The 24,609-nt window shown below is 41.1% G+C and overlaps 2 long non-coding RNA genes across 2 annotated transcripts in view; both read right to left on the bottom strand.

The window, feature by feature from the left end:
• Window positions 1-24,209, bottom strand: part of LOC113894529 — a 32,856-nt gene extending 8,647 nt beyond the window's left edge. The window contains exon 1 of the long non-coding RNA XR_003511611.1: window positions 24,108-24,209. This is a non-coding gene — a long non-coding RNA (uncharacterized LOC113894529). The remainder of the gene's footprint in view (window positions 1-24,107) is intronic.
• On the bottom strand, window positions 16,913-22,847 carry LOC113894531. The gene is made up of 2 exons (XR_003511612.1): window positions 22,408-22,847; window positions 16,913-17,284 (listed from the first exon to the last, which is right to left on the bottom strand). It is a non-coding gene; the product is annotated as an uncharacterized LOC113894531 (long non-coding RNA).
• Window positions 24,210-24,609: the final 400 nt, after the last annotated feature.

Here is a 24,609-nt window from a genome sequence, read left to right as displayed (position 1 = left end):
ATATCCATTCAGTGATGCCATCCAATCATCTTATCCTCTGTCATCCTCTGTCTCCTCCTGCCTTCAATCTTTCCCAGCATCAGGGTGTTTTCCAATGAGTCAGTTCTTCTCATCAGGTGGCCAAAGTATTGGAGTTTCAGCTTCAGCATCAGTCTTCCAATGAACATTCAGGACTGATTTCCTTTAGGATGGACTGGTTGGATCTCCTTGCAGTCCAAGGGACTCTCAAGAGTCTTCTCCAACACCACAGTTCAAAAGCATCAAACTTTAACACTCAGCTTTCTTTACGGTCCAGCTCTCACATCCATACATGACTACTGGAAAAACCATAGCTTTGACTAGACAGACCTTTGCTGGCAAAGTAATATCTCTGCTTTTTAATATGCTGTCTAGGTTGGTCATAGCTTTTCAAGGAGTAAGTGTCTTTTAATTTCATGGCTGCAGTCACCATCTGCAGTGATTTTGGAGCCCCTACAAATAAAGTCTACCACGGTTTCCACTGTTTCCCCATCTTTTTGCAAGAAATCTATCCAGAGCTTCATGTGTCTTCTGAGAATTGGAACCATGCTCTTCCATATCAAATAAATGAGCAAGATGTGGTTTAAGAGCCTGGCCATTTCAGCTCAGTGGAGAGCCTTCTGATAGGCAATATTTTCTCTAGAGTGTCCTGGGGACTGGCCAAAGTTCTGCTGGACCTGGATCTTGGGGTCACATCCCCCTGCCCAACCCCCCTTTCTCCTTCTTCTTGTCACAGTGAACACATACTAAACATTTGATACACCTCAGAAGCTGCTTTCAGAGAACTCAACCTACCACAGTGTAAAACCATTAATTTCAGTTGCTTTAACACCAAAGGACAGGCACTAGGCAGACATGTTTTTTGACAGACCCCCTAAGCCTTGCTCTCATCCCCATATCTGGTATTCCTTTTACAGGACAGGAGTTGGACTTGCGTGATGACAAATTGAGACCCTTGGCTATTAGTATTTGAGGCATCTTTTCCACATCTACTTATCCACTACTCCACTTTGTCCATTGTACAGGATGTTAACCTGCATTAATTGAAATTTATGTCTAAAATCTTCAACTGTACAAGAAGAATCGAAGTGAGGTCACTGATGATGATACTTTATAGACATATTTTATGCCAAAATATTGTGCTAACTGCAATGTTCTATTTTAAACCAGCTATCTGGGGGAAGGCTGATAGAGCCTCAGTCTGCTCATTGTTCCTCCCGAATGCAGCATTCCAATGCCCTGGCTGCTTGAATGAACCTTTGTGCACCACTGCTCTGAGCTTTATCTGCATCACACTGATAACAAGATTTAAAAAATACCACAATGTAGGGGAGGTTCTGAATTTGCTTCTTCAAGGGCATTTTCTTATAAGGATAATGAAAATATTGGCTATGAATATTTAACTCACACCATTCCTAATTTCTAACCCTATTTTAACATCTTTGTGGGTTGTTTTTTTTTTTTGTTTTTTTTTTCAGAATCATAGATGGAATAGCTGCACTCAGCACATGGGCAAGGGAAAAGCCCCCTGAAGACTCCTAAAAACCAAAAATGTTTGATAAGGATCATATACTTACTAAAGATCCATATTTCACTTAATAATACCTTTGAAGTGCTTTTATGTCCTTCTATGACAATGCTGGAGACATAAGATATGCTGATTTGATCCCTGGATCAGGAAGATCTCCTAGAGGAAGAAATGGCAACTTACTCCAGTATTCTTGCCTGAAGAATCCTATGGACAGAGGAGCCTGGCAAGCTACAGTCCGTAGGGTCACAAAAACAGTTGGACATGGCTGAAGAGCTCACCATTTAGTGGCACAGACAAGTAAATATCAACAGCAGGATTAATGCCTGAAACATTAGTAAGTGCTGAATAAATATCTGTTGGAATATAAAGTGAAAGTGAAAATTGCTCAGTCGTGTCCGACTCTTTCCAGGCCAGAATACTGGAGTGGGTAGCCTTTCCCTTCTCCAGAGGATCTTCCCAACCCAGGGATCAAACCCAGGTCTCCTGCATGGCAGGCAGATTCTTTACCAGCTGAGCCACAAAAGTGAAAGTACAAATAAAAAGTTACTGAGGCTGAGATATTTGAAACATTCTAGAATTTTGGATCTACAGAGAAGCTTCTAGAATTATTTATTTTACAGATGTGGGGAAAGATTCTGATAATGTTCCTGATTTTTTTTATGACCTTATTTATTTTTATGATTTCCTATTTCCAATTTGAGTACAGTTCATCCAAGTTGCCATGACTGATGTAAGTACCTGTTTCTCAGAGCAGCCACTTTGAAGAACCAAGTTAATTTTGATACTTCTGTTTGCTAAAACCAATTTCATTATTTAAATACTTTATTCTCTGTGAGCTTGTTTGGTTTCCACTGCTATAAAAGTAGTGAATAAACTGTGAGATTCCTAAAATTATAGAACTATGCGTCTATAGGTAGTTGGACTGGATTCTGATAAGAAAAGGAAGGGACTTCCTTTCCTACAGCCAGGGATATAGATCTAAGAGACTGATCCATCTCATCACTATGTTGTGTTGTTAGATATTTTGAACTTACTAAAGTGATGTGTTAGCAACATAAAGGAGAAGCAATGACATGGATACCATAGAGTATGAACTTCCCAGGTGGTGCTAGTGGTAAAGAAACTGCCTACCAATGCAGGAGACATAATAGACACGGGTTCAGTTCCTGGGTCAGGAAGATCCCCTGGAGGAGGGCATGGCAACCCACTCCAGTGTTTTTGTCTGGAGTATCCCATGGACAGAGTAGCCTATTAGGCTAAGTCCATAGGGTAGCAAAGAATTGGACATGACTGAAGTGACTTAGCAAGCACACATCCTGCTGTATATAACTTCAATAAAGCTCTTTCAACCATTTCCTCATCAAAGAGTCCATTACATTTTGGGTCTAGCCAATCTTGCAGATTCCCCAGGAGACCTAAGTTTCATCATGGAAAGAGTCAATAATGTGTTCCAAGGTTCAGAACCTCAATTTTTACCCAAGGTCCCAGGAACAATTTCTTGTGACTCCTATGACTTCCATTTACTTGTGACTTGGGAATCAGAGAACCAAGTTCAAACTCTTTCTAAACTTATTCTCTCAAAATATTTTCCGGACAGATCCAGATGTGAAGTCCAAAATCTTTAAGATATTGTTTTTTCCTTTTAATGTTAAATTTCAAGACTTGAAAATTATTTCTTAATTAGCCATGTTATTAGAAAGATATACTTAAGAGAGTAATACAAAAGAGCAGAAAACTCCAAAATAATTTTATTTTTCTTCATCCCTAGCAACCTATTTTTATGTTTGAATAACACAGGAGAGTGAGCTTGTATTTAATGACTACATGACAATCTGGGACAGGAGAGTAGAAAAGAGTTTCTAAAATATATTAATAAACATAATGATGATGTAGTATATGTTTAAGTAGATTTCAGAACTCATAACAGGTTTTCCTTTTGTTTAATTCTCACAATAGCCCTGAAAGGGTTGGCTAGGTGCATAAGCAAAATTTTTTTCCTGCTTGTGCTCAGTCACTAAGTCATAACCAACTTTGTGACCCTATGGACTGTAGCCTACCAGGCTTCCTCTGCCCATGAAATTTTTCCCAGCATAAATATTGGAGTGGGTTGCCATTTCCTCCTCCAGGGAATCTTCCCTACCCAGGGATTGAACCTGTGTCACCTTCATTGCAGGTGGATTCTTTGCCAGCTGAGCCACCAGGGAAGCCTGTAAAACAATTTTGTTGTTGTTCAGTCACTCAGTCGTTTCTGACTCTTTGCCAGCAATTATTCTCAAATTAAAAAATACATTTAAAAGTGCAAAAAAAAAAATGTTAATGGAAAAGTACAATAACCCAATATAGACAGAACAGCAAATAGTACAGACCTTCCTGAACAAAGCTTTGAAGAAAGAACACAAGGAGTTATGATGACTTGAGATGCTTACAGAGGGCAAAAGGATTATGAAACAAGTAATGGAAAATGTTGGGAAGACCAGCTCTGAGCATGTAACCTTTTGCAGATCTGAGGACTGTGCAGTTTCTTCCTTGCTTTTATATATTTATTTTATGTATAATAAGACTCTTGAGAGTCCCTTGGACTGCAAGGAGATCAAACCTCAATCAAACCAATCAATCCTAAAGAAAATCAACCCTGAATATTCATTCGAAGGACTGATGGTGAAGCTGAACCTGCATTACTTTGGCCACCTAATGCGAAGAACTGACTCACTGGAAAAGACCCTGATGCTGGGAAAGACTGAAGGTAGGAGGAGAAGGGAGTGACAGAGGATGAGTTGGTTGGATGGCAGCACTGACTTGATGGATCTGAGTTTGAGCAAACTCTGGGAAAGAGTGAAAGGCAGGGAAGCCTGGTGTGCTACAGTCCATGGTGTCAAAAAGAATTGGACATGACTTAGCAACTGAACAACAACAATGCCTTATGAAATCAAGAAAAAACAGAATCTGGTTAGTCCAAGTTCTTCCCAAGCACCACATTCATCATTAGTACCAAAATACTTGCTATTTTCTGTTTTTCAGGTCTTGGCAAATTTCTTACTTTATTCCTAAACACTTCCTTGAGATTTTTCTTCTGAAAGAAACCTCCTATTGAAGTCTTCCTGATACCCCGGTTAAAAGGTTATGACTCCCTCCTATTTGTTCCCATTTTATCTGCTATCAATCCTGAATATTCATTGAAAGGACTGATGCTGAAACTCCAATACCTTGGCCACCTGATGCAAAGAATTGACTCACTAGAAAAGACCCTGATGCTGGGAAAGATTTAAGGCAGAGGAAAAAGGGGATGACAGAAGATGAGATGGTTGGATGGCATCACTGACTGGATGGACATGAGTTTGAGAAAGCTCTGGGAGTTGGTGATGGACAAGGAAGCCTGGCGTGCTGTAGTCCATGGGGTCTCGAAGAGTCAGACAGGATTGAGCAACTGAACTGAACTGATCTACTTCTGTGCCACCATCCTAATACCAATTAAACTCTATCTGGGATTAAAGCACAAAGTAAACTTCACCTTTATTTGTCAGTCAGCATATTCTTTGAGAGCAAGGATGATATCTTTTTCAATTTTTACATTCCCTACTGCAGTTAGCATTGGCAAGGAATCAAACCCGGGCCTCCCGCGTGGCAGGTGAGAATTCTACCACTGAACCACCAATGCTCAATACCCAGTTGTGGATGTGACTGGTGATAGAAGCAAGGCCCAATGCTGTAAAGAGCAATATTGCATAGGAACCTGGAATGTTAGGTCCATGAATCAAGGCAAATTGGAAGTGGTCAAACAGGAGATGGCAAGACTGAACATCAACATTCTAGGAATCAGCGAATTAAAATGGACTGGAATCAGTGAATTTACCTCAGATGGCCATTATATCTACTACTGCGGGCAGGAATCCCTCAGAAGAAATGGAGTAGCCATCATGGTCAACAAAAGAGTCCAAAATGCAGTACTTGGATGCAATCTCAAAAACGACAGAATGATTTCTATTCGTTTCCAAAGCAAACCATTCAATATCACAGTAATCCACATCTATGCCCCAACCAGTAATGCTGAAGAAGCTGAAGTTGAATGGTTCTATGAAGACCTACAAGACCTTTTAGAACTAACACCCAAAAAGATGTCCTTTTCATTATAGGGAACTGGAATGCAAAAGTAGGAAGTCAAGAAACACCTGGAGTATCAGGCAAATTTGGCCTTGGAATACAGAATGAAGCAGGGCAAAGGCTAATAGAGTTTTGCCAAGAGAACACACTGGTCATAGCAAACACCCTCTTCCAACAACACAAGAGAAGACTCTACAAATGGACATCACCAGATGGTCAACACCAAAATCAGATTGATTATATTCTTTGCAGCCAAACATGGAGAAACTCTATACAGTCAGCAAAAACAAGCCCAGGAGCTGACTGTGGCTCAGATCATGAACTCCTTATTGCCAAATTCAGACTGAAATTGAAGTAAGTAGGGAAAACCACTAGACCATTCAGGTATGACCTAAATCAAATGCCTTATGATTATACAGTGGAAGTGAGAAATAGATTTAAGGGACTAGATCTGATAGAGTACCTGATGAACTATGGACTGAGGTTTGTGACATTGTACAGGAGACAGGGATCAAGACCATCCCCATGGAAAATAAATGCAAAAAAGCAAAATGGCTGTCTGAGGAGGCCTTAGAAATAGCTATGAAAAGAAGAGAGGTGAGAAGCAAAGGAGAAAAGGAAAGATATAAGCATCTGAATGCAGAGTTCCAAAGAATAGGAAGGAGAGATAAGAAAGCCTTCCTCAGTGATCAGTGCAAAGAAATAGAGGAAAACAACAGAATGGGAAAGACTAGAGATCTCTTCAAGAAAATTAGAGATACCAACAGAACATTTCATGCAAAGATGGGCTCGATAAAGGACAGAAATGGTATGGACCTAAGAGAAGCAGAAGATATTAAGAATAGGTGGTAAGAATACACAGAAGAACTGTACAAAAAAAGATCTTCATGACCCAGATAATCACAATGGAGCCAGACATCCTGGAATGCGAAGTCAAGTGGGCCTTAGAAAGCATCACTACGAACAAAGCTAGTGGAGGTGATGGAATTCCAGTTGAGCTATTTCAAATTCTGAAAGATGATGCTGTGAAAGTGCTGCACTCACTATGCCAGCAAATTTGTAAAACTCAGCAGTGGCCACAGGACTGGAAAAGGTCAGTTTTCATTCCAATCCCAAAGAAAGGCAATGCCAAAGGATGCTCAAAATACTGCACAATTGCACTCATCTCACACGCTAGTAAAGTAACGCTCAAAATTCTCCAAGCCAGGCTTCAGCAATACATGAACCGTGAACTTCCAGATGTTCAAGCTGGTTTTAGAAAAGGCAGAGGAACCAGAGATCAAATTGCCAACATCCGCTGGATCATGGAAAAAGCAAGAGAGTTCCAGAAAAACATTTATTTCTGCTTTATTGACTATGCCAAAGCCTTTGACTGTGTGGATCACAATCAACTGTGGGAAATTCTGAAACATGGAAATACCAGACCACCTGACCTGCCTCTTGAAAAACCTATATGCAGGTCAGGAAGCAACAGTTAGAACTGGACATGGAACAACAGACTGGTTCCAAATAGGAAAAGGAGTATGTCAACGCTGTATATTGTCACCCTGTTTATTTAACTTATATGCAGAGTACATCATAAGAAATGTTGGACTGGAAGAAGCACAAGCTGGAATCAAGATTGCTGGGAAAAATATCAATAACCTCGGATATGCAGATGACACCACCCTTATGGCAGAAAGTGAAGAGAAACTAAAAAGCCTCTTGAAGAAAGTGAAAGAGGAGAGTGAAAAAGTTGGCTTAAAGCTCAACATTCAGAAAACGAAGATCATGGCCTCTGGTCCCATCACTTCATGGGAAATAGATGGGGAAACAGTGGAAACAATGTCAGACTATATTTTGGGGGGCTCCAAAATCACTTCAGATGATTGCAGCCATGAAATTAAAAGACACTTACTCCTTGGAAGAAAAGTTATGATCAACCTAGATAGCATATTCAAAAGCAGAGACGTTACTTTGCCAACAAAGGTCTGTCTAGTCAAGGCTATGGTTTTTCTAGTGGTCATGTATGGATGTGAGAGTTGGACTGTGAAGAAAGCTGAGCGCCAAAGAATTGATGCTTCTGAACTGTGGTGTTGGAGAAGACTCTTGAGAGTCCCTTGCACTGCAAGGAGAGCCAACCAGTCCATTCTAAAAGAGATCTGTCCTGGGTGTTCTTTGGAAGGAATGATGCTAAAGCTGAAACTCCAATACTTTGGCCACCTCATGCGAAGAGTTGACTCATTGGAAAAGACCCTGATACTGGGAGGGATTGAGGGCAGAAGGAGAAGGGGACAACAGAGGATGAGATGGCTGGATGGCATCACCAACTCGATGGACGTGAGTTTGAGTGTACTCTGGGAGTTGATGATGGACAGGAGGCTTAGCATGCTGCAATTCATGGGGTCGCAAAGAGTTGGACATGACTGAGTGACTGAAATGAACTGATTGCAGTTAGTATCATTGCCCTGCACATGTTAAATATTAAATAAATATTTCTTTATTAAAATACAAATAAATAAATGGGTTTGAAGAAAGATCTCACATATAAAAATAGTTGTGTTCAGAATGAAAAAACTTTAAGTCATGATTTTTAAATCTTGCTTTAAAAGAGCTGAAGTCTAGAACCAGCTCTTGATCCAGTTATAGAATATTGATGCAGTTGAAAATAATAAATGATAAAACAAAGGCTTTAATTATGTTTGCAAACTGTCTGGTTACAGCTTGACCATTATGGACAAATACACAGTTACTGTCAGCCCCAGTAAACTGTAAATGCTAACTAAATATAGCAATCTGAATGGCATTGCACTATGTAAATAGTATTGATTTTTGTGTGTGTGTTTGTATTAAGAGTAAATCACTGTTAGAAAATAGCCTTTCTCGTCAAGCATTCTAATTTAAACCCTATTATTTTAAACATCCCCCAGAGCAATCACTTTCACATTATATTCCAGCCATGTATTCCAGGAGAGTATACTGAGCACATACACACACACACACACACACACACACACACACTATAATCCTGACAGTTTGCAGCTTGTCAGGTATGTTTATATAAACTCTTCTTAGGCCAACCCGCTCCCCCTCATTAACCCCCCTCCGTTCATGCCCACTCAAGTTCTCTTGTTGAACCTTTGCTGTCACTACCACAGGTTGGACCCAATATCTGTATTTGCACCATCAATTGATTCTGATTTCCCTGGCGGCTCAGATGGTAAAGCATCTGCCTACAATGCAAGAGACCTGGGATAAATCCGTGGATCAGGAAGATCTCCTGGAGAAGGAAATGGCAACCCACTCCAGTATTCTCTCCTGGAAAAACCTATGGATGGAGGAGCTTGATAGGCTACAGTCCATGGGATCGTAAAGAGTCGGACATGACTGAGCAACTTCACTCTGATTCTGTAAACTAATTCCTGGTTCAACTGAAGATAAGGAAGTGCGATAGTGATGAGCCTAGAAAGCTTGTTTCAGGTATTGGGGTGGGGGGAATCCCACCTTGAGCTCAAACTGGATATATATGAGTGGGACAACAAGAAGCAACCCTCCCATGAACAAAACTAGGAAAATATTTTTTCGTATGCCTTCGGGGGTGGTGCAGGGACGGGAAGAAATGGCCTTTGCGGTTATTCAGTCACCAACCCCATGGACTTGTGCCAGCCCTGGAGAAAGAGAGACTGTTCACTCTTAGCCCTGAGATGCAGGGACACAGCATCACTGCTTCAGTGCCCAGGGGAAATGATGGTGAGGACAAGGAGCTCCAGGTGCTTTGCCACTCTGAGGTGGGAGCACACACCCTGCAGTGCGAACAGTGTCTGGAGAAGCGGCAGCCTTGGGCAGAGACTTTGGTGTTCGATGCTGTGCAGAGTCCAGGGGCTCTGGGCACAAGGCCTCTCTGTGTCCTCCACATCTTCAATAATAGGAAATAGCCTTCATTTAGCCTCCTTGACCTTCCCTGAGTTCCAATGGGTAGATAGGAAGGGAGGGGATGGGAGACCAGGGGAAAACAGTCAAGGGCAGCCTTAGGGCAAGGGCCTGTTTCCCCATCAATGGATACACACAATATCTTTGAACTATTTTGCAGAGACTGAAATCCCCTCTGGGTGGAAGAAGTTAATGATTAATGATGGTATGCTGCCCACAAGCATGTAGACCCCAGATCAGCTGACCCTGAAGGTTGATGATACAGACTCCTACTTACCTCACCACCACCCGTAAGAAGAATGTCCATGCCTTGATCATTTTGGATATTTAATATAAAACTTCTATCTTCCCCAAGTGAGGACACATCATTTTGATGGCATGAGCCTGCTGTGACCCTCTGCCTGGCAAAGCAATAGAGCTACACTTGTCTGTGTGCTAAGAAATCCCTTCAGTCGTGTCCAACTCTTTGTGACTCTATGGTAACTCTATCTATGGGATTCTCCAGGCAAGAATACTGAAGTGGGTTGCCATGTCCTCTTCCAGGGGATCTTTCTAACCCAGGATCGAACCCATGTCTCTACACCTCCTGTATTGCAGGTGGCTCAGACAGCAAAGAATCTGCCTGGATTGCAGGGTTCCATCCCTGGATTGGGAAGATCCCCAGGAGGAGGAAATGATAGCCCATTCCAGTATGCTAGCCTGGGAAATCCCATGAACAGAGGAATCTGATAGTCTATAGCTCATGGGGTCACAAAGAGCTGGGCACAACTGAGTGCCTCTCACTTTATTTCACTTCAGTATTCCATTGTGTATAAATGTGCATGCATGTGTGCTCAGTTGCTCAGTCGTGTCCGACTCTTGTGACCTCATGGACCACAGCCCGCCAGGCTCCTCTGTCCATGGGATTATGCAGGCAAGGATACTGGAGTGGGTTGCCATTTCCTCCTCCAGGGGATCGTCCCAACCCGGGGATGGAACCTGTGTCTCCTGCGTCTCCTTCATTGGCAGGTGGATTCTTTACCACTAAGTCAGCTGGGAAGCCCCTTGTGTATAATATATATATATATATCTTTATCCATTCATCTGTAGATGGACTTTTAGGATGCTTCCATGTTTGGCTATTGTAAATAGTGCTGCTATAAACACTGAGGTGCAGTAATGTTTTCTAATTAGAGTTTTCATCTAAATTTTATCCAAAATTCTTAAGGGCTCTAAGAATGCAGGCTTGGGAATAAACCAGAGAAATGGCCATTACACAACTTAATTTGGACAGGCCAAATGATGAATCCTGGAGAGATTCTTCACATAACAATAGTTGAAAGAACAACTGTCCTTGGGGAGAGAAGAGAAAGCTTATTATTTAAGCTTTATATTATCATTTTTATTATCTTCAAGCTCATTTGCACAAGGAGACTTGCAACCACTGGTGCAAATACAAGGAAAAGCCAGTTCTCATCATCAGCATAGACCAACAATCAGGAAAACTGCCTCAGGAAGCAGTGATCTTGCTCCCATTGGAAGTATATAAGCAAGGAGACAAATCTCATCAACCACGTACAATTAACTTTTGAGCCCATGGAAGAGGGCTTATATAGAAGTAAAGGAGACTCATTCAGCATGACTCAAGAGAGGAAAAGGGCTAGTCAGTTGAAGGTACAAGGAAATAGACTTTAGCTCATTAACAAGGGCTTATTACCAACAAAGCAGGAGGTCTTACAAGTAAGGGAAATAGCTCTTTATCACCAGGCATGTTCAAGCAGAGTTTAGCCAACTGCATAACAAGGTGGTTTTGCTTTGGATAAAATTAGAAAAATACCAGAGTACTGTGTGCAAAGTATTTTCTTAACAGCTAAACCCTCTTATCAGATGAAGCAGTGCTTAGAATTTCAGTCATGATTATGATGTGGACACTACTAATGATAACAGAGAAGACTTCGCAGCACCTCAGGTCTCCCACCATTCTAAGCACTTTATTTTTTTAAATTAGAATAGAATTGCTTTACAAGGTCATGTTAGTTTCTCTTATACAACAACATGGATCAGCTGTAAACATATATATATATATATCGCTATCTCTTTTACACATGGTGGTGTATATATTTCAATGCTACTCTTGCAATTCATTCCATCCTCTCCTCCCATTCTAAGTCATGTCACTCTAAGTACTTGAAATGTACTCACTCTTTGAATTCTCACACATCCATATGAGGTAAGCATCATTATTATTATTTCTGTTTTTCAGATGAGTAACTGAGGCACACAGAGCTGAATTAACTTGCTTTAGGTCTCATAGCTAATAATCGGGATCATACCCGGCAAGCCCATGCTATCCACTGTCTTAAGTAACATGCCACATTAGCTACAGTGGAGTTGGGAGACTGAGAGACCCACCCATCTGCCTCAGCAACCTTGAGATATCTCCAATAACCCAGTTCACCTCAGAGAACAATTTGGACAAACCTGAACTAAAAAAGACTGTAATGGCTCTTCTGAATTGAATTTCTACATGAAGAAATTCACATAAATGCAAAACTCAGAAGACTTGGGCTCTGTAAAGCAAAATGACCTTGTCTCCTTCTTTAGCTGGACCATGTCCCCCAGGAGGGGCCATTCCTCAGCAGAGAGAAGTCTCTGAGCTGCCTACAGAGAAAATGCATTGCCTATGGCCTCACTTTTCCCCCCAAGTTCTCCAGGAAAGAGAACTTGCCTCATAGAAAAATCTCTCTTCATTTTGGGGTCGCAGGTTAACAAAAAGGGAAGGAGGGGAGGGAGGGAGGAAAGAAGGGAAGAAGAAAGGTCACAAAGCAATAAGGAACAAGAAAGATACAATGACAGATAAAAAGAATAGGAAGTGATGCATGATTCTGAGTGCTAAATGTCAGCCCTCTCAGAGGGTGGCGAAAAGCAGACTTTATTCATGTGATACCCTTACCTAGAATAGTCCCCTAATTCTACTCTCTCTTCTGTCTTTTGCTAGAACTGGGAAGACACATGAGCCAAGGGTCTTAACAAGAATCCACACTTTATTCCAAAGCTGCCATATGCTAGGCCTGAAACCAAACTCTCTAGCATATGTGCCCACGAGCAACTGACTGTGAATGATGACACTGAGACATCCAGCACAGAACAGCTTTATGCATTTGTCTTCAGGAATTCCCAAAGCCTCTGCGGGCATCATAAATCCCACCATCTTGCCTTGGTCCTCTTTGGGCACTGCTGTACTCAATTCATAGACCCTAGGGCTATAAATGCTTTAAACCCTCTAGGAATTTCTCATAAATTAATACAGCCCAGCAGCTTTACCAACAGTAAACAAACACAGAATAGAGCAGGATATGAGAGTTGAAGGGATTTCAGAGACCATAAAATGTAACTTTCATTTTTCAGATGAGGAAATTAAGCCTCAAGGATAAAAAGTCACTAGGGCAGAAACTTGAATTTCTGATCACTATTCCATCATTTTGGGTTGAGTTTTTTTGCTCTGTCATTATTCCACATGATATGTAAGTCTCTCCAGAGCATTCTATGTTTTCTTTAACCCTTGCCTTATACAGACTATAAGGCACATAGCCTACATATCCTATATATATCCTGTATATGTGTGTATGTGTGTATAATGTATATCTCCTGTATATCCTGATATATTCCTAATATACAGGCTCACAGATGAGATTCAGTCCATGTTGCTGGCCAGCCCTATGTTCTGTCTATTTTGAAATAGAACAAAATTTACAAGATGTTTATTTGGCCAGAGACAAATTTCATCACAGAGGAACCCTCGGTTCTTGCTGATCTTTGTATGTTGCAAGTTTTGCTGAAGGTCTAAGTATGCTTTCTCAGGATGAATAGGTAATTCCTCATGCTGTTGATTCCAGGATAGAATGATCTCTGATGCCTGCCTCTACTCAGTACACAGTTCTAGACAGAGCTGACTGTTCTCTCTCCTTGTTGGTTCCTCTTAACATTCCCACTCTCTCTTCTCTCTCTCTCTCTCTTTTCTCTCTCTCTCTCTCTCCCTTCCTCCCTCATGTTCTTATCCTCTGTGCTTTATCTCTGTATCCACAAGTAGGCCTGAATGTCATTGTTTAGTCACTATGTCATGTCTGACTCTTTGTGACCTCATGGACTGCAGCATGCCAGGCTTCCTTGCCCTTCACTATTTTAAATTCATGTCCATTGAGTTGGTGATGCCATCCAACCATCTCATTCTCTGCCCCCTTTCTCCTCCTACCCTAAATCTTTCTCAGCATCAGGGTCTTTTCCAGTAAGTCCGCTCTTCACATCAGGTGGCCAAAGTGTTACAGCTTCAACTTCAACATCAGTCCTCCCAGTGTATATTCAGGGTTGATTTCCTTTAGGGTTGACTGGTTTGATCTGAATATGCTGAAATAAATATTTCAGTATATAGTGGAGGGCAAGGCTCAACTTAGACCTTGAGCTTAAATTGCACCTCTAATCATCGTTTCCAATTTTCTTTCTAATGAAGTCGGGGCAACTGTGAAGAGTGCTGCTTACAGAGATAAATAATAGCATTTTTTGATTTTAACCATAGAATTGTACAAGTATCCATGAAATCTACTGATATAATAGCATTAAATTTTAAATAAATGCATACCTACATGCATAATAAATGGATAGCTCTTTTTCACAGTAGAATTCCAATTAATAAGTGAATAAGGGAAAGGAGAAATCTAGAATCACCAGAAGCCAAACACCACAGTAAAAAACATCAGAGATAAGATGCATGAGTTAGAGGAAGAGAATCTGAGGAGAAAGAGGACTTGCGTAATCTCAAAATATCTCACCCAATATGTTTTTTCAACATCAAAAGAAAAGATAACAATTTTGCAGTAGGAAAGCTTGAGAAATGCCAAGTCAACCAAGTGATCAAGGTAATCAACCCTCGTGATGAGTTATATTGACATCATGGACCCCTTGATATGGTCCCTGGAAAACACTACATCATTTTCAGGGCATTCTTGGCAAAAACACATAACCACTCCAATGTCATGAAACCATTGCTCAAATTCACACTGAGAGACAGTCTGCAAAATAATTCATCAGTACTCTTTAGAAATGCCAAGGCCGTGAAAGACACTGAAAGAATGAGAAACTGTTTAAAATTGGAGAGATCTAATGGAGAAGGCAGTGGCACCCTACTCTTGCCTGGTACTCACAGTATTCTTGCCTGGAAAATCCCATGGACAGAAGAGCCTGGTAGGCTGCAGTTCATGGGGTCACTAAGAGTCAGACACAACTGAATGACTTCACTTTCACTTTTCACTTGCATGCATTGGAGAAGGAATTGGCAACCCACTCCAGTGTTCTTGCCTGGAGAATCCCAGGGACGGGGGAGCCTGGTGGGCTGCCATCTATGGGGTCACACAGAGTCGGACATGACTGAGGCAACTTAGCAGCAGCAGCAGCAACGGATATTAACAACTAAATGCAATGTAGCATCTTGAATTGGATCTTAGAAGAATGATATTGAAAAATTTGGTGAATTTTGAAGAAACTCTGTAATTTAGTTAATAATATTGTACCAATGTTAACTCCCTGGTTTTGATAATTGAACTGTAGTTATATAGTTATACAAGACATTAACATTGTTAATACCTGGTAAGGCATACAAGGAAACTCTTTGTACTATTTTTGAAACTTTTTTCTAAGTCTTAAAATTCAAAATTAAATAGTTTTTAAAAGAGTATTCTACTTTGATTTTCATCCTGTCCTTGTACCTTGCATGTGTCTTCTAGAAGTATTCCTGTCCTTGGTCAACATACTAAGAAAATAGCAACCAGTCGCAACACTGATTTCTTGGACAGTTCATAGCAAACTGGACAGGAAGGTTTGATTCTAATTATTTAACCCAAACTACTATGTATAGATGCCATGAAGTAAGATCAAACAAATAATGGGATTTATACTTAATACATGCCTCTCAAAGCCTCAGCTTCTTATGATTGTGATGAAAGAAATGCTTATAGAGGGAAGAGAAAGAATTCAGTCCTCACAAATCAGTTGCATTTTGGAGTTAGATGTCCCTTATAACATTTATTTGCCTTTGAAATACATTTGTTGTTTATCCCTTAAGCTCATAGCTTTTGTTGTATCTTGATTTCCATAGCAACAATCTTTACCAATAATAACATTTTCCAGGAATGTAATCCTTATGTTTGGCAAGAGTTATATTTCCAGAAAGATGGAGTAACACATGCAGCTGGGCCATTTCTACAGTAAACTACATTTAGGATCATGTTGTAAAAAGAGATGTGCATAATGGGAACTGTATTTCCATTTCTTAGAAAAAGGCCAAAGATTATCCTACAAGGACAGACAAACTCTTGATAACTATTATTCATTGAGTGTCTTCTGGATGCTTGATACTTGACCTGTATCATTATAATTAATTTCATGTCGGAACTTTGAGATAGCTATCATTATACTCATTTTTAAAAATGAGAAAACTGCTATTCAGTCTAATAGGTAGTGGGAACCAATAGTCAGATACTGATTCCTCTGCCTCCAAACCACACAAGTCTCTTCCTCATAACAGGAAGTCCAAGACATCAAAAGTCTATTATCTTTAGCTAGAGAGTCATGATGCCTTAGCCAGGTGAATGCCTGAAAAATACACACAGACTTTTTGTCTGAGAGTATTGATGATGTTGTTTGTGCTGGCGGTGTCAGAATTATCTGAGCACTTGTTTTTATCCAGCTGATATCACAAGGAACAGTTCTGCTTCCTGTTCAAAAAATCCTAAGGACATCAGGAAGGCAGACTTAACAAGCCCTCTTTGGGCACCTTCCAGAGGAGTTGCCATTTACGCTGAGTCTTGAGAAAAGAGTTCTACAGCCAGACAAGTGTGGGAACCACATTCCAAGCTGAGAAAACAACACGCAGAAAGATACAAAGGCATAACTGGGAAGAACTGCACATATACAGTATAGATCAAATAAAGGGACTCACGTGGTGCCTACATGCAAGAAACACAGAGTTCAGTCACTACTGATACCTGGATAGAACTCGCAATCTCACTAGAGAGACCCAACCTCTAAACAGGAAGCCGGTGAGTTTTAAAAAGAATAGCAAAAACTCATCTCCCGCTACCCTGTAAAACGCCCCTCAAGCATCTGACCCTCTCCTCACTTTTTTCTACATCTCTAGCATATGCGTGTGTATTAAGTCACTTCAGTCGATCTGACTCTCTGCAACTGTATGGACCACAGCCTTTCAGGCTCTTCTGTCCATGGGATTCTCCAGGCAAGAATACTGGAGTGGGGAGCCATTCCCTACCCCAGGGATGTCTCTAGCACATTACTGCCTAATTTGAAAAATAAGAGCACCAAAGGCTGTCTACTTCTCAATGTTTATTCGGTCAAAAACCTGATGGTATATCTTTTATTTTTTAGTGAAGATAGCGTATATATCTGTTATTCTTTTTTTAGTTGTGCTGGGTCTTCATTGCTGTGAGCAGGCTTTCTCTAGCTGCGGCCAGGTGGGAGCTGCTCTTCTGGTGGAGGGTGGTCTTCTGGCTGTAGGGGTGTCCCTCGTTGCAGAGCACAGGCTCTAGGCACATGGACTTCAGTAGCTGCCGTGTGTGGGCTCCAAGTCAGTGGGCTTCAGTAATTGTGGCACATGGACTTTGTTGCCCCATGGCATGTGGAATCTTCCCAGACCAGGGATCGAACCCGTGTCTCCTGCACTGGCAACCGGATTCTTATCCTCTGTATGACCAAGTGAAAGTGACAGTGAAAGTCGCTCAGTCGTGCCGGACTCTTTGCAACCCCCCATGGATTATACAGTCCATGGAATTCTCCAGACCAGAATAATGGGGTGGGTAGCCTTTCCCTTCTCCAGGGGATCTTCCCAACCCAGGGATAGAACCCAGGTCTCCCCCAGGGAAGTCCTAAAGCTGTTATTCTTGCCAATCAACTTCCTTGATATAGAAGCCTGATTCAAGTGAAAGGATTTGTCATTTTTACTCTGAAAACTCTACCCCGCCATCTCACTCATGTGTTACGTCACCTTCAGCAATGACAGAACAAATACAGAGCAGTGGGAAATGGACCTGCTGTTTATCATTAGCTATGTGTCTTAAGCATTGACCATATTCAGTGAATATTTATTGGATGCCCACTCTGCACCAGTTTCAGAGGAATCATCTTATGTAATCTTCACAACCACTCCAAGAGGAAAGCTCTAGGTTTACTGTTTTCAGTTTAGAAGAAGAAAGTAAGGCCAAAAAAAAAAAAGATTAAGTAAGCTGTCCAAGAACATCAATAAACAAGCAGTAGAACCGAGAATTGACCTGAACTATATCTGACAACATGCAACAGCATGTATATCTGTCTGAAATCCTTGAATGATTATCCTAGGTCTGAGGCATGACCCTGGACTCTGCAGACTGCCCTAGTTCTAGGTGAAATTGAGGATGACTGTCATCAATAAACCATACTCTAAGCCCCAAACAAATTTTAATATGAGTACTCTTAACTTCCTTTTAAAGAAACATGTGATCTGTCAGGAGCAGCCGTGGACATTTGGAGCTTTCATTAAAAAAAGAAGAGAATGAGGTGCTCTAAGGGGACATCTTCCCAATACAAAGAGGCCATCTGGCTAGTGGCACAAACCCGCTGGGACCCAGGCATCGCTGCATGCTGGCAAAGAAAGCGAGATCTCATGTCCCCCAAGGCTATCACAGGAGGAACACTGTGGGGAAGCAAACTGAATGTGGGGCAAAGGAAACATTTCAAGTGAAATGCTTCAATTCTATCTGTCTTTTACTTTACTCTCTTGCACACCTGTGGTGCTAAGGACTTAAAGAGTTTGAATAACTTGCCCAAGAAACACACAGGTAATATGTAACAGAACAAGTGCTCCCAAAAGCCTTCTATTTCCTTGTCTGTTTCTCTAATATCAGAATTGTCCTGCCTTTCATCTGATGCTTGCAACCTTACAGGAAAGCTGAGGGGAGGCTCAGAAGCCATTCTGTTATGAATAAGTCCTAGCGTGCCTCAAACCTCATTTTGTCTCACCTCTTCCCTCTCATAATAGGGACATAATCCCTCCTTCTAATGGGTTTGAGGAGCTTAAATTAAGTGATAGATGTATTAGCATGATGAATAGCACAGGACAAGCTCAGGACACAAAAAAACTCAAATTGATATTTGGATTCTGATAGAGCCATATATCCCTCATTAGTATACATCTTGGAAAAAGAATAACAGTAAGATTAGGAAGGTAAGGAGGAAGAAGAAGATCAAAATTAGGAAAAAATAGCAAGGAAAGTAGGAAGGAGAAAAAGTAAATGCATTGACCAAGGAGCACCCAACCAGCTGAAGCTCTCCCAAGACCTCTCATCCTCCTTCTCCACATTGTTACACTTTCTTCTTCTCTCTGGGATAAATTTAAAACCTGCTCTCTAGGGAGTTCCAGGAGCCATCTTTACTCATTGCTTGAAATAGTTAAATAAAGCCTTGCTGAGATAATGGTTGAGCAAAGGTTTGGAAAGTATGGGATATACTTTGAAAATTTATGGTTTGTAAAAAAGAAGAACGGGCCAGAACTAGGGTTACTTGAAGCCAGACTATGTAACAGCACTGTGAAAGGTCGTATTCATCAGAGTTCTCAGTTACAAAGAGTAGAACCTGACTCTGGTTGATTAAAGTAGAAAGTAAACTTATTAAAAAGCTATTGGGAAGACCATAGACTTGCCAGGAGTCTGGACAACCAAAGTTTGAAAATGAACAAGAACAAAAGATGGCGGTTTTCATCACTGCCACCAGAATTCTGGTGAGTGAGAATCTTCTGGTTAATGAGGAAGCCACATAGGCTTGGCAAGAGACATTTAAAGATCAGTGAAAGTAGATTATCAAGTTCAGACAGTTCTCTTCTCCTTTGGCACAGATTGGAACTGAAAATGCCAGCTCCCACTAGTGTGACCTCTTTTATGTTCTAAAGGAAAGGTCACAAAGCTCCAGCTGGGAAATCAGAAGCCTTCAATTGCAAGTGCATTGTGGCCACTAACCATTTGGCTGGTGACCCTGAGAATCACGTAAACTCGGTCCTGTCCAAGTTCTGCATTTTCCAGGTCATGATAGTAACCCCCAACCTATTCTTGCACAGGGCTGCTGTGAGAAGTAAATGGGAATAAAGATATGAATGGTCTTGAAAACTCGTAAGTCTCTGCACAATGCTAAGAATCTTCCTCATGATCATTAGTTTTTTAATTATTGCTAGAAAGTGATATTGTTGTCGCTGTTGTTCAGTCACTAAGTACTGTCCAACTCTTTGCCACTCCAAAGGACGATAGCATGCCAGGCTCCTCTGTCCTCCACTGTCTCCCAGAATTTGCTCAAATTCATGTTCATTGAGTCAGTGATGTTATCCAACCATTTCATCCTCAGTCACCCCCTTCTTTCTTTGCCTTCAATCTTTCCCAGCATCAGGGTCTTTTCCAATAAGTCAGCTCTTTGCATCAGGTGGTCAAAGTATTGGAGCTTCAGCTACAGCATCCGTCCTTCTTTACCACCAGACACATCCACAACTGAGCATCATTTCTGCTTTGGCCCAGCCACTTCATTCTTTCTGGAGCTACTAGGAATTGCCCCACACTCTTCCCTAGTATCATATTGGACACTTTCCAACTTAGAGGGCCCATCATCCAGCATCATATCTTTTTGCTTTTTCATGCTACTCATGAGGGTCTCGCAGCAAAAATATTGGAGTAGTTTGCCATTCCCTCCTCTGGCAGACCACGTTTTGTCAGAACTCTCCACCATGACTTGTCCATCTTGAGTGGCCTTGAATGGCATGGCTCATAGTTTCACTGATTGCTGCAAGCCCCTTTGCCACAACAAGGCTGTGACCCATGAAGGGGAGAAGGTGATATAGCACATGTCAAAAGCAGTCTCAAGGACAGTCACCCCAGGGTCAAACTATGGCTCCATCTCTTACCAACTTGGTGGCCTTGGAAAAGCCTAGTTGACTTTTTTAGCCTTAGTTTCTTCATTTAATAGGTGGGGAGAAGACGGACTTTTTCACAAAATTAGCATGAAGGTCAAAAGAGATATTACATGTGACGCAGTGCCTGGGACTCAAAAAAAAAAAAAAAGTAGTAGAGATTATTAATCAAAATAGTCATCAAGACAGTATGGTACTGGCACAAAGACAGAAATATAGATCAATGGAACAAAGTAGAAAGCCCAGAGATAAACCCATGAACCTATGGACACCTTATCTTTGACAAAGGAGGCAAGAATATACAATGAATTAAAGACAATCTCTTTAACAAGTGGTGCTGGGAAAACTGGTCAACCACTTGTAAAAGAATAAAACTAGAACACTTTCTAACACCATACACAAAAATAAACTCAAAATGGATTAAAGATCTAAGTGTAAGACCAGAAACTATAAAACTCCTAGAGGAGAACATAGGCAAAACACTCTCCGACATACATCACAGCAGGATCCTCTATGACCCACCTCTCAGAATATTGGAAATAAAAGCAAAAATAAACAAATTGGGCCTAATTAAACTTAAAAGCTTCTGCACAACAAAGGAAACTATAAGCAAGGTGAAAAGACAGCCTTCAGAATGGGAGAAGATAATAGCAAATGAAGCAACTAACAAACAACTAATCCCAAAAATATACAAGCAACCCCTACAGCTCAAATACAGAAAAATAAACTACCCAATCAAAAAATTGGCCAAAGAACTAAATAGACATTTCTCCAAAGAAGACATACAGATGGCTAACAAACACATGAAAAGATGCTCAACATCACTCATTATCAGAGAAATGCAAATCAACACCACTATGAGGTACCATTTCACGCCGGTCAGAATGGCTGCGATCCAAAAGTCTACAAGCAATAAATGCTGGAGAGGGTGTGGAGAAAAGGAAACCCTGTTACACTGTTGGTGGGAATGCAAACTAGTACAGCCACTATGGAGAACAGTGTGGAGATTCCTTAAAAAACTGGAAACAGAACTGCCTTATGACCCAGCAATCCTACTGCTGGGCATACACACTGAGGAAACCAGAAGGGAAAGAGACACATGTACCCCAATGTTCATCGCAGCACTGTTTATAATAGCCAGGACATGGAAGCAACCTAGATGTCTGTCAGCAGACGAATGAATAAGAAAGCTGTGGTACATATACACAATGGAGTATTACTCAGCCATTAAAAAGAATACATTTGAATCAGTTCTAATGAGGTGGATGAAACTGGAGCCTATTACACAGAGTGAAGTAAGCCAGAAAGAGAAACACCAATACAGTGTACTAACGCATATATATGGAATTTAGAAAGATGGTAACAATAACCCTGTATATGAGACAGCAAAAGAGACACTGATGTATAGAACAGTCTTGTGAACTCTGTGGGAGAGGGAGGGGGGGATGATTTGGGAGAATGGCATTGAAACATGTATAATATCATATATGAAATGAGTCGCCAGTCCAGGTTCGATGCATGATACTGGATGCTTGGGGCTGGTGCACTGGGATGACTCAGAGGGATGGTACGGGGAGGAAGGAGGGAGGAGGGTTCAGAATGGGGAACACATGTATACCTGTGGTGGATTCATGTTGATATATGGCAAAACCAATACAATATTGTAAAGTTAAAAAATAAAAAAAAATTCTTTAATTAAAAAAAATATGCATTAGTAATAGTAATAAGACTAGATCAAGCTTCATCTTCCCCTAGTTACTACTAATCCTCTCATCACCTATGGAAATTGATTACATTTGATTCTAGAACATCTCTTGAATTATTGTTTGTAACTAATACCTATTTTTTTATTTATATTTTGTTGCTGTTGTTGTCATTGACTTACCATCTCTTAGAGTTCTGTTTAACAGGATTGATTTTTACCACAACCAAGAAAGCTAAAAAGCCTTCAAGAATCCTTGCCCTTCTTCTGTATCTGTCACAGCAAGTAAAGGGTTACCAGGGACTGAAGACTTGCTGAAGCATAAGGCATCTGACCTTGTCAGGAACCCTCGGGCTTTTGCCAGCACTTCTGCTCGTCTCTGCACACAGCCCTCCATGGAAAAGTACTGCCCAGACTCTATGAATTATTAATCTCATCATGACATCAAATACCCAATAGATAAAAGGAACCAGTGGCCTCCACAATGAGATTCTCAGAGAAAGCCAAGAGTCTGTGATATCCTTTTGACCACAATCAAGATTTTTTCTGCTCCCCCCTGGGGAAGAGGACAACCTCCCTTATTCTCCACTGCATCCTCGAGAGCCATCAAGTGCTGTAAAATACAGCTGATTCCCTTGGGGGGCTGATCTAACCCTGTTTTCAGTTGATGATGCCACACCAACTTTAAATATTTCTGTTTTGAGTTCAAGAGAACTGGAGCATAAGAAGGGACTCAAGGTCTTTTCAGTTGTCTGTTTTCCCTTCAAGGACCAGTTGCTGGATCCAACCAGATCAAAATTGCCAGAGAATAGAAAATGCTTGACACATGGAAAATTCCAGTGGTAAATGTCTGTAGGTCATATTCCATGTTAATCAACAGGGCTTTCAGCCAAGTTCTCAGTAAGGCTAACCTTTGAAAGAATGCATTTGTTTTTTTTAAGTCAGAGAGAAAAAATGGCAGGAAAGAAAGATCGTGGCTCAAGAAATTTGAGCTCTGTAGCCTTGAGCTTTCTTTCCAAAGCATTTAGTGAGCATAGGTACTCTGGAGCATACAGACATGCCCAGCAGTGAAAACCACCTACCACTTACGTAACGCCAAGTGCATATCAGATTCTGCTAGGTGGTTCACTCATAATGTCTAATCTACCCTCACAACAACCAAAGGATATGGGGTTTCTGACCCTTTTGCTTTTGAGGAAACTGATGTTTGATAATAAGACATGCAATGACTAGGATCAGCAGAGTTGAAATTTAAACCGAGATTCGTCTGAATCTAGACATCCTTAAGAAACATAATTTAGCAGGAGAGCCTGACTGCTAGTGCCCAAACAATATACAATTAGCAAGACAGAATTAAATCTGCAACAGCTAGAGAGTATCTAAAACTGTAGGGAGGGGATAGAGTGAACAACTGCTCTGGTTTGTCCAAGACTGATGAGTCTCTCAGGATGCAAAAATTTCAGTGCTAAAGCTGAAGCCATCTGGGATAAACCAAGATAATTAACCACCCCAGATGTAGAGGATCAGGTACTAAAGGACAGCTTGTACCCAGGTGAGAAGTTTGACCTTTGTCCTGTAAAGAACAAGGTGACTGACAGACACGTGTCTGTTTTGAAAGGGGAGGGAGACAGAGAGATAATTCTGGCTGCTGGATGTATAATGATTAGAGATGATGAGAGTTGTGGGCTTGAAAAAGAAGGAAGACTAGGAGAAGGGCATGAAGAGGTGGGAAGCAAAAAAATGACATATTTCCTTTTAGCTGGAACACTTCAATTCTAAGATTAGACTTTCAAACAATGAAATCTAATCTCATCAAAACAGAAGTCTACATGATATACTGATTAAATAGACTAGAACATTTTAGCCTATAATTCCATACTTACTTGTTACAGGTTGAAGTATGTTCTCCACCATCCTCAGTTCAGTTCAGTTCAGTTCAGTCCCTCAGTCGTGTCTGACTCCTTGCAACCCCATGAATCGCAGCACACCAGGCCTCCCTGTCCACCACCAATTCCCGCAGTTCACCCAAACTCATGTGCTTCGAGTCAGTGATGCCATCCAGCCATCTCATCCTCTGTCGTCCCCTTCTCCTCCTGCCCCTAATCACTCCCAGCATCAGGGTCTTTTCCAATGAGTCAACTCTTCTCATGAGGTGGCCAGAGTATTGGAGTTTCAGCCTCAGCAACAGTCCTTCCAATGAACACCCAGGACTGATCTCCTTTAGGATGGACTGATTGGATCTCCCTGCAGTCCAAGGGACTCACAAGAGTCTTCTCCAGCACCATAGTTCAGAAGCATCAGTTCTTCAGTGTTCAGCTTTCTTCACAGTCCAACTCTCACATCCATACCTCCCTTTAAAAATTGAAGTCCTAACCCCTGGTACCT

The sequence above is a fragment of the Bos indicus x Bos taurus genome, chromosome 6, assembly GCF_003369695.1.
Source record: "Bos indicus x Bos taurus breed Angus x Brahman F1 hybrid chromosome 6, Bos_hybrid_MaternalHap_v2.0, whole genome shotgun sequence".
NCBI classification, from domain to species: Eukaryota; Metazoa; Chordata; class Mammalia; order Artiodactyla; family Bovidae; genus Bos; species Bos indicus x Bos taurus.
Note: the sequence above shows the minus strand (reverse complement) of the source record. Positions and strands in the feature narration are given on the sequence as shown.